Below are 12,007 nucleotides of genomic sequence, written 5' to 3'. Positions count from 1 at the left end.
TGCATAAAAATTTGAACTGTTCTCTTCCCAGGAACGTTGGAATTGTTTTTGTAGGAAGATCGCTGTATATGTTACAAATTAACGACCACTATATGTCGATATTCCAGCTTTTATATTAAATTTCCCGTTAGTATTGAAAACAAGATCTAAAAACAGAAATTCGAGGGACTATTACTGAGCCACGCGAAACACTTACGGATTAGTTAAAAATAGTGCTTCATTTCGTGCATCTATATTCGCATGACGTGTCCCAAGATTTGCAGCTTTTCAATATCTCCACAAAGTGTCGTTAAGGCTTCGACCGCCTCGCACCCAGTCTTGTGTATTTAATCCCGCGCACAGTGACAAGAGTGCCGGCCGCTGTGGCCGTGCGGTTCTAGGCGCTGCAGTCCGGAACCGCGTGACTGCTACGGTCGCAGGTTCGAATCCTGCCTCGGGCATGGATGTGTGTGATGTCCTTAGGTTAGTTAGGTTTAAGTAGTTCTAAGTAATATGGGACTGATGACCTGAGATGTTAAGTCCCATAGTGCTCAGAGCCAACCACAGTGACAAGACCAACTTTCCACGGAAGGTTAGCACGACAGCGCTACACACGGCATAGTTTGTTGGGTGATGTGCGGCCTCTAAGAATACTTTTGTCAGACAATTGACAATATGTGAATGGCCTTGAACTTCCGTCAGAGGAGTTTCGTTCGTATCGTAGCGAGTCAAATAGTATCATAGGTGAAACCATTTCTTGGGCTACGGTTGCAGTGGCCTTCTTGTGGGTCTATTGTTTTTCGTACTAAATCACTTACGTTGCCATGATGGCTCTGCTGAGCGTGACGTCAAACTGCAATTAATAGGTTCTGCATGCTAGTGGAAGAGTGGGAAAGCTCATTGTAATGGGTTCGCTGGTGAAGGGAGTGGTGATACGCTGCACTCCATAATTGGTAAACATCGGCTAATAGAGTGCCGAGCATTTTGGTAGATTCTCTGATCTTGCATTTCGCCATCTTAGGTGTCACTGCATTTAATTGCGCTGCAGCAGTATTCGTGGTTTCCTGTGTCTGTAGGTCTGTTGTACTGCCCAATGCGGACGTAACGCTCGTGCTCCCGCATACCCATTTGGTACTAGCGTACCGCTTTCGACAATATAGATGTCTGCACACCGACACCTGCTATACGTCGCCAGTGTGCAGAGCATGTACCTCACCCTTGGTGGAGCGTAGCACATCCATCTTCATCTTCAGGGTGCTGCAGAAGACTGACAGCTCAGCAACGAGGCGAAGGTGTTCACCACTCCGGCCATCGGCCCTCTCCACAGGAGGTAAGCGCGCTGCTGGCTGCAGTTCGTCCCTGTCCTGCCTACCTCGCCTTCTTTCATCCGTTACCATGGCTGTGCAGATGTTTGGGGGTTGCAACCATCGGAGAACATCCTTCGCACCTTTCAAAACTGATTAGTTGTGAGAAACACTGGGGCGCAGCACGCGGATAATCAGAGCCCGTGTCAGTTATGGGCAGCAATAAGTACACACAGCAGGCGGCCATTAAAACCGTGGCTGAAACGTTGGTTTCGTGAGCGGAAGTAATTTAGAATATGACGCGGTAGTACACTTATAAAGCTTTAGTAACATACTGGCTGTGGAGCACTGGGAGATTATAACTTGACTACCTTTACCAAAAAATCAATTTTGATACATTTACGCACACACAATTACTGTTTATATTTCAAGAGGTTCTAAATTTTTCTGCTGTCTCTGTACTGGTACTATACTTTCAGGTTTATAAACAATATTTGTTCAGCCGGACTATAACGATTTTCACTTTTTCTCTTGTGTGAGTGGAAATATAATTTTCCGATAGAAAATAGGTTATTTTGTTTCATAGCTTCTCATGACACGAGTTAAAACAGCTCTAATAATTTCGCAGACACTGTACGAAGCTATGTGATTAGTGAACGGAATTCTTCTGAAAACACGACTCCCCGATTCTATAGAAAGTGGTACGAAAATTTAGAGCGCGTTCCTGTGGAACCACCAGGTTGGTCTTCCCTGCCGTGTGGCAGCACAGGTGAGCTGTGCACACGTCACTGCGGCTGGAGCTGCGCTGACGTTGGTTTGGCGACAGTGGACGCGTGCGGAGTAAACGATGGTTGCATCTGAAGCTGAGTAAAAAAGAGAACTGTTTCCAGCGATGTTTTGGTTGAGTAGTGCGATACTTGGCGAACTACAACTACCAGCTATGTTACATTATCAGCTTACGTAGCGTGCAGTCCATGCAACACTTGTCTAGGACACAGATCCGCGCTGACAAGTTTCGGTTCGACCCTCTTAGGGTTATATGTAACCAAAACGTAACATAGTATGAAAACTCGACGTGATTAGATACATAAACCACTAAAAATGTTGTCAACCCTTTGAAGACCATAGCTGAAACTTTGAAACTAATTAAGAGTGTGATGCCTCGAACTAAAAGTAATACGTGTGTATAGCTTCTCATATTTCCTGCTACTGTAAACAATTCACCCTCATTGTACTGGGACAAAGATAAATGAGCGCATTGCATGTGTAGACAAACAGACCCTCGACTCTGTTTAATCTGTGGTTGACTTGTTAGTTGTTCAGCTCTGAGAAATTGAGGCATAGTAGTGTGCGGTCCTTTCCTTAAAGAATGAGATCTATTTTCCGTGTATTTTGGAGAAGTTGTCTAGAATACTTTATTATGGAGACAAAAAACTGAGGGATAATACTTTCCTATTATGTTGATTTTCAGGAATTTCGAAGGTATGTTTCTAATGAGACAATTTTGATTGTTAGCCTTCTTATCTTCTGCTGTCCTTTTGTCAGTTTGATTTCTCAGTAACGACTGTCTGTGAAGTAAAACCCACATCCGATTCGTAGTAAAGCTCAGAATTTTGTATGTCCAATGCACCTTACGCCGCACGAAGCAACAGATTTTCTGACAATAAGAATTTAGAGTAAATCATTTATCTGTAGCTTCTGCACCTCTTGATTTGTATTTGGAGAACGTGAGTACTGCAGACACAAAAAACAGCTTGCTGAGCGAGAGGCAAGTCAATTTTATTTCAAGGTGCACCTTACATTGTGTCCTTGTGCAAACAGTGTGTAGTCAGGATTCTGAGGTGTCTTGCTTGTCGTGTCAGCAGGCAGACTTACGGTAAACCCTGTTCCTAATTTTTAATATTTTCTTCAGAGTAGAGCAGTAATTCGGTTTTGTGGACTTTGTCTAACACGCATCGTTCATATTGTGCTTTGCTGCTGAATGTTAGTTTCCATTGAGTACGCATTTCATTTGGCTTTTAATGGGTTTAATTTTCTGTCAAATTTTGCGTTTGAAATCTAAAATTTTAATTCAAAACACGGTTCACATGCTCAACACAAGGCCAACAACCAGTCAGATCGGCTCAACAGTTCAATGCTACATAGCGTAAATGTTACGTGATAGCAAAGTTTTCGAAATCAGTGTAAAGTTTTCTGTTTCCTAGAAAGCTTACCCAGTGCTAAAACGTGTGTGCTAGTTGAGCGTCTGCGGTTGCCTCCGGTTACCACAGGAAATTCACAATTTATTCGTCCTTGCTACTGCTGTTTCATTCTTCTACTGGTTATAATCAAATTTTCGGTAGAAATGTAATGATGCTAGTACGTAACATTGTTTTGTCATTAAAGAAACCTCAAAATACGTAATATTTATAACAGATGACTTCTACCTGAATCGTAATTTGACAAACCAGTTGTTGAATAGAATGATCAGTCGTCGGTGGGCAATGTTTATATACTCGTACTCCTCAGCAACCGCGTAGCACCAAACTTACAGGATGACTAACTGGTGTTCGGATGCGTGCGGTGCACACGTAAAGTGGATTTTATTGTTCAACACTTTTATTCAAATAACTTGTCAAATAAGCAAAATCCATTATCAAAAGTGGAAAATCTTTAAGAGAGTTATGTGCTCATCTTCCGTTGGCAATATATTCCTAGTTGGATTCGCATAGCAGGAAAGCTTCAACGTGCATGTGAAAGTAGTTAGTATGGCAGCATTAACTTCAAAATGTCGCAGCTGTACGAGCAGGTGACCATTTCGTTCGACATAGGCCTCCAATATTCCAAGTCTTCACCTGTTCAGTCGTTTAAACCGCTGAGGCAGTTCTGATGCATTGAAGGCTGGAGCTGGTTGACAGGTGAGGCAGTGGAGACCAGACGAACAAATCTCTTCACTTCAGGGGGATCAGATTACCACCTCTCACTCAAAGAAATAGACGGGATTTTTTCACGATTCACCATTCACTTAATAAAGCAAATGAAAGGCGTTGCCTTGCGGTTTTAATTCAAGGTGATTGTAACTGTTCGTTCACGTATTTTAACATCCACTAAAAATCAAAATTAGGACTTCCGGTAATGAAATTCGTAATTTTATGATCCAAGAGTACATTTCCTCTGACTGAAAAATACTAAAACGAATATTTTTATAATTGTTAACAATTGAAACAGAAATTATCTACTTCGAGAAATTGCCAACGGTTGCTCTTAAAATCAACGTGACAATGTCCTGTTTAGGCAATTTTTGCAGGACCTGCGTGGATCATGGTTGAGGATATCATCCAGCGCCTTCAAAACTGACCAATTCTCGTCCATTATGGAGGTAACTTCTCGATTAGTCCTTTTTTAAACTGCCTTGTCTTTGAGTAGACTGTTTCTGAAACGACCACCTCACTTTTCAGCTGATCCTTGCACTTCACACTGCGCAAAGAATTTTAAAGAATGTACAGGATTTAAGACACGTGCAAGGCACACAAGCGTAGCAGATTTTCATTTTTCTACATTGCTCTTCATTATGGCAGTGATAATAAACTTCGTATCTGGTGTTAACAACACTTGCTCAGTTCGAAGTATTACCTGCAATGTGCTTCAGATGGGAAGCAATCTAGAACGTACTTCTCTGAATCCTCAGCAAAACCGAAATTTGTTCCACCTATGTTTCGCCCCATGACATAAAGACGGCCGACATGCCTATTTCCAGCATATGCAATGCGGTTATCGCAAATCCACGAAACAGACCCACGAACAAAGACAAACACCAAATAATCCACTAGTTATAAAATGAAAGCGGATGTGGAAAATACAGGGAGTACTGGCTTTAGAGTGGGGACAAGCTGAAACGCAACACCAATAACACCATACCAGAACTAAACCAGTCGCACAAAGAGGCTAAACATTCAACAACGGTGCAAAAGATAGCCATAGGAATCGAAATCTTCACTTCACCTATGGCCCAAATGAAGCCCTCGATAACAAAGAATCCACGTACCACTCGAAATCCAAAATCTCAATTTTCACTTAATAAAAGCTCACATAGAACTATAATGCTAAAGTCAATCCATACTTTACGGATTAAGGCCAAACCCAGAAGGAATATACCAGCCAGTCACCGACAAACAAATCTAATTTGGCCACGCGCACAGTGACGAGCAAGTCGTCTGCAGTCAACCAAACCTACTGCAGGGACATGATCGAAAGAAAAGTTTTTAAAGAAAATTTCCGCTGTTTGCGTGTTAATTGTTAGTTTATTGCACACAACTGATTTTGGCTATTTAGCCATTCTAAAGTGCATTTTGAAATGGCAAAATGTCTGACCTGTCGATGAGGGATAGAAGATGATCACTAGCACCGTATCATCACCCATTGCATCAGCGCATGAGCTTCTCACAGACTAAACATAAATTACCGAGAAAAAGAACAGCAACTTTCAAACCACAAGAAACACACGCCTCGAATAATACCAGACACATGAACAAATTGATAACCAATAATTTGCAAAATGAAAGTAACTCCCAGCGAACGTCATCCACTCCGATAGCGTCGTCAAATGACTCACAAAGATAACGAAAAATTTCCAAACACACACATCTAACAAGTGTGCCACCAAATAACACTCCACCCATAACCATGACCAGAAGTAAAAAATTGCTGTACCATGGAACTACGCCGGCACCAACGTGATAAACTGACCCTAGGTGTACTTCAAAACACGTGGGAAGTGTTAATGCTGGAGGCTGTCCCACGTGGAGAGCGAGTTCGTTCCTGGTAACTTCAGTATATATTAACTGCGGCGTTTAAATACACCGCTCCTTATAACACGACAAAGTTAAGACCTTCAGCAAGTACCTTTCCACCACTGGCATTGATTGCCCGTGGGCTTTGCGCGTAGCCGAGCGTTGGCGTGTTAATGCGGGCAAGGCACGAGGCCCACGAGAAAAACAGGAAGCGGCGCTTTCGTCATTAAGGCAGGCCTTAACTGGCTAGTTCTGTTCAGCAGACAAATTTCGTTTTACTTCTAATCAGTAAGACTTCATAATAGGAGATTCCAGTAGAAGATGCAATTCGCGTTAGTACGTACACGTCCAGCTACCAGTTCACAGGTTTCAAAACTTTTAAGATATACTCTATATAAATGGTATAACGGCTTGTTTATAGCATTTAGGCTCATGTGCATAAGTCCTCGTTCCAAACAAGTGGTGCCATACGCAACTGATTATCATTTTGACACGATTTTAATTTTTATAATCCCAGTACAGCCGTAACAAATCATAAGTAGGCCTGCTGACTTCCGATCTTTGTAGGACTAACAGTAAGCCTCCATAACAGCGAATTTCGGTAGAAGATGCAATTCTCGTTCGAACGTACGTGTTAACGCGTCTTTCTTCCAGGCCTCTCTAGGTGATTAGTGACGTCACAAGCTCATTGCGGGGCACGCATTTCTCGAGGGCCCCAGACCACACAGTTACGCCACTGGTCAAAGCAGATCGGTGGAATATCATTTTTTGATAGTTTCCATGAGGCAAAAGTTCTTGGAAAAGTGGATTAAAATGCCTAGGATGGAAATGACCGTCAGCAACATGTTCATTAGTTGGCACTAAAATCTATAATCACAACGTAAAGAGGACTATGTAGAGCATCTTTCATAAGCCACGATTGCATCATAAGACATTACTTCATCGCCACAGAAGATACTCAGCTTGTCAGGGAGTGATTTTTCGTACTTCATGCACGAACCGGTATTTCAATTGCCAACAATACCACTGTTAATGTCCCAGTTCACTAACATTATTAGGCCTCTATTGAGGTTCCTTCAATAGACAGCGCTTCGAACTGGTATGGAAGTGCTGAAATAACTTTCCTTCAAGGAGTGATTATTTGTCTGGAACAGATGTTTTGTATCTGAAAGTACGCCCTTGTTCCATCTTCCACGTCCTGGTTAGGTTGTAAGTTCACTTAATAGTGAAATACCACTCAGTTCATTGTATAGAAACAGTCTGAAAATATTTTACAAAATGAAGGACGAAGTAGTAACAGTGATTGCAAATTATTGGTGGATATAAGGGATCGCAGGCCTACAAGCCTACTGCATGAGAAATGGCTCAGAAATCTGTTGCTGTTCATGTGTATATGTTGCCAGTGTCTACTGCTGAACGTGTTTGCTCAAACGAACATTATGGGACATCTGTAGTCCCCCTACACTATATACGGTACAGCAAATTCAGTGCAAATTTCTTGATAGTTCACATAATTTTTCTGGAAGTATATGCACTTAAAATTAGGAAGTGAAATACCTAATGCAAGTAGGAACATCTATCTACATCTACATGGATACCCTACAAATCACATTTAAGTGCCTGGCAGAGGGTTCATCGAACGACGTTCACAATTCTCTAAAATTCCAATCTCGTGTAGCACGCGGAAAGAGCGAACACCTATATCTACAGCTCTGATTTCCCTTACTTAATCATGGTCATAGTTTCTTCATGTAGGTCGGCTACAACAAAATATCTTCCCATTCAGAGGAGAAAGTTGGTGATAAGATTTTCGTGAGAAGATTCCTCCCCAACGAGAAACGGCTTTACAATTAAATAAATACCCCTAGCTGCATACAGGCGTTGATATGCCAACGGGAACAGTTGAAAAACGTGCCCCGACCAGGACTCGAACCCGGGATCTCAGACGCTCCATCCACTTTTAAATCTTCAGTTTTCGTTCGTTGCATCTGCTCGTGGCGGACGTCGCAAGACACCTGTTTCAGTTCGTCGTTGATACATTAACTCAATTCTTTTATTAGAGGGCAGCTAACCATCCAACCGAACACGCTGAGTTACCGAGCCAACAGCCATCTGAGCCACCGAGGACACAGAGGACAGTGCGACTGCAGGGACCCATCTTTGGCACGCCTCCCGTAAGACCCACATTCGCAACTTTCGGACACTGGAAGTGGTGTCTGTTAGGGCCCACCTGGACTCTGCGATCACAGATTGCCATCTTTATTTCCCTCCTGGCAGGATTCTTACACCTGCTGCCATAACTGCCATTTTTCAGCAACTTCCTCCTTGTCGGGGATTTTAATGCTCATCATCACTTGTGGGGCAGTGCATTTCCACCTAGTTGGGGTCTTCCCAGAGACAAGTTTCTTGCAGACCACGACTTGAGCCTTTTTAATGATGGCTCCCCTACCCATTTCAGTGCCAGTCATGGTACCTTTTCTGCCACTGATCTTTCTTTCTTCTCCCTCCCTCTCTTCATTACACTGGTCGCCGCACGACGACCTTTGCTTCCCGCTCCCCGATGGACAAGTTACCTCGTTTGTCTTCCCAATACGCCGATTGGTCTCTATATACTGCACAGGTCGGTTTTTCTCCCTCTTTGTCGGGTTGTATTGATGCCTTACGTGTCGTTTTTGAGATCGTGCTGCTAGCCTTGCTATTCCACGCTCATCTGGACCATTTCGCCGCCGGCTCCCCTCCCTGGCCGAGATCCCCTTTTCTTCCCCTTTTACTCTGTTATCATTTTTTAGGGTTGGTTAGTCTCCTTCTCCCATTCGCACTTCTCCATTATAGCGGTTGCAGCTTTTACGTCGCAGGTGGTTTTGCCTCTGCTTCCGAGGTGGGATGTTTGCTGCCTCTAGAATAGCATTGGGTTCGCTCCCTTACTGACTTACCTCATTTTGTTTGTACCATTGACAACATGACTGCCCTTTTACATTTTTTAGCCTTTTCCCTTTTATCGTTCTGACTTTTCTGAGATGTCACGCTATGGGAATGGAGCACATTTGAAACAAGGGACTGATGACCTTGCTGTTTGGTCCCTTCAACCCCAATAACAACAACAATTTCGCCGCCTGCAAGTCCCGTGGAGTACGGCGATCGCCATCGTGGTTTGCAACACCTAAAGAGGCACCCATCCACTGTCAATCTTACTACCTTTAAACGCCTTCGCGTCAAAGCCCGTTACTTAAATGGAGCAAACGGGTGTGTTGGGAAAGCTTTGTTTCTTCCCTCTGTGCTACTGTCCCTATGTCACTGGTATGGGCTACACTTCGCTCTCAAAGGTTGCCATCGGCAGTCTACCCTCTCGGGTCTTGCCCTCCCAGACGGCCTTTGAACGCACCGATTGATTCTCGCGGAACATTTTGCTACCCATTTTGCGACAGCATCAGCATAAACCTATGTAGCTGCTTTCCTTCACCAGAAAGAGTGGGCCAAAGCTTCCGCCTTATGTTTTATCCCTTGTCAATCCGACCTTCCAACGAACATTTTACTAAATGGGAACTTCTTTGGCCTGTAGCACAGACTCCATTCATAACCAATCGCTTGAACATCTCAGTGCCCCACAGTGACATCTTCTCTGGGTACTCAACCATATATGGCTCCAGGGTGACTTCACTTCTCATTGGAGGGATGGCGTCGTTGTTCCTCTCCTTAAGCCTGGTAAGAGCCCCCTCTTCGTCGAAAGCTATCGGTCAATTAGTCTGACAAACGTTGTTTGCATGTTACTGGAATGGATGATAGCCCGTCGGCTCAATTGGGTCCTCGACTCTCGAGATCTATTGTCCCCTTACCAGTGTGGCTTCAGAGAGTTACCGTCATTCGGCAGGCTTTTTCACAGCGTCGCCATTTGGTTGCAGTATTTCTCGACCTTTTCAAGGCCTATGATACAGCTTGGCGCGATCATATCTTACACTCCATGAGTGGGTTCCTTGGGGCCCACTCCACATTTTTAACTGCTAGTTCCTGTTCCATCAGTTCAGGGTTTGAGTTGGTACTCGCTTTAGTTCTCCACAGACCCAGTAGAATGGAATCCCACGGGTTCTGTATTGAGTGAACTTCTTCCCCTCAATGCTATAGATGGACTTGGGGCCTCCGTTGGTCCTTTCGTCGTACCTGCTCCGTATGTGGATGATTCCTGCTATTGGGTTAGTTCGATGGCCTCTGCAGAGCGGCAGCTCCAGGGTGCTATACGACGTGCCTCTGCATGGACCCTCTCACACAGGTTGCAATTCTCCCATTTAAAATCGCGGATGGTCCACTTCTGTCGTTGTACTATGGGCCACCCTGACATGGAGCTATACTGCAATGCACGGTGATTATCTGTGGTCACATAGTTTAGTTTCCTGGTCTTCTTTTCGACAACAAGCTCACATGGTTGCTTCATATCAGACTTCTGAAGATAGGATGTTCCTGTAAACTCAATGTCCTTCACTCCATTGCCCACACCTCTTGGGGTGCGGATCGTTCCACTCTTGTGCAGCTTTATTGGGCTTTAGTGCTGTCTAGCTTGGACTATGGTTGTCAAGTTCATGGTTCAGCAGCTCCTTCCACACTGCACCTCCTGGATCCAGTCCACCATTATGGTATCAGTTTGGCCACCAGTGCCTTCCCTACTAGCCATGGGGTTAGTCTACTGGTTGAAGTGGGGATCCCCCCCTTTCTACTCCACGGTCCCAGTTTCTGGTTTCTTCTGCAATCGCTGTCTGTTCCTCTCCCACTAATCCTTCCTTTTCTATCCTGTTCCAGACCAAGGACGTCGCCCACCTGATACCCACCCTCAGGCGGGTTTACCAGTTGGGCTCTGCCTTGCATCTCTTCGCCATGATTTTCAGCTTCCTTCTTTGTCACGTTTCCCACGTTCTCTCCCCAACACCCCCACTTGGTTAGTTCCTCGGCTTCGGATTCTGATGGATCTTTGCCGAGGTCCGAAAGATTCTGTTCCCAGTATGGTGTTCCTTTTTTCCCGCCGAATTTTATCGACGTTTTGGGATGCTGTTTTTACACCTATGGCCCTAAATCTGCTGATCGTGTGGATATGCCGTCATGTCTTCTGTTGGCATGGAAAATCATCTCCTGCCAACTGTGTGTGGGTTGTTTACCGCAGAATTGATGGCAATTTCCCAGGCCCTTATCTTTATTAAAGTCCCAACTCAACCGTGTTTTGTTATGTATGAATTAGTGGCCATCAGACTATTGATAGGTATTTTTCCCACCATACCTTGGTTTCGGCCATCCATGAGTCTCACTGATCGTAACCATGTTGCTTGTTTCGTTTTCCTTTGGGTCCCTGGCTATGTGGCTATCCCAGGTAATGAGCTTGATCCATTGACTAGAAGAGCAGTCACTTACAGCCCCCCCCCCCCCTCTTTTTTTCAATAACCCCTCCTGCGGCGTATTTACGGCTCCATATCAAATCCCCACTTCACACAGTCGTGGGCCAACTCCTGGGATGCTACTTCCCTGTCTAATACGTGCGCTTAAGGTGACACGCGTCCTGCGGCGTTCGTCCTTCCGCCTCTACCGAAAGGACTCTACCACCCTGTGTCGTCTCTGCATCAGCCATACCAGGCTGACCCATGGTTTTTTGTGTAATGAGCCACCCCCACTTTGTGGTTGTGGAGCCTTAGACAGTAGCCCACATTTCGGTGGACTGCTCCCTTCTTTTGGCTTTGTGTACTATCCACACATGTCGATGCGACACCTGAATTCTTGCGTCTTGTCTTCGTGCTCCTACAGCGAAATAAACGTTGATGGTTGTAGAGACGTTTCGCAGTTGCCCTCAAATGCCGGTTCTCTAAATTTACGCCACGGTGCCTCGCTAGAAGAGCGTCGTCGTTCCTCCAGGGATTCACATAGGAGTTCATAAAGCTTCTCAGTTTCAACAGCTTAGCGATAGAATTTAGTGGTAAAAAA

Source organism: Schistocerca americana, chromosome 6 (assembly GCF_021461395.2).
Source record: "Schistocerca americana isolate TAMUIC-IGC-003095 chromosome 6, iqSchAmer2.1, whole genome shotgun sequence".
NCBI classification, from domain to species: Eukaryota; Metazoa; Arthropoda; class Insecta; order Orthoptera; family Acrididae; genus Schistocerca; species Schistocerca americana.
Note: the sequence above shows the minus strand (reverse complement) of the source record.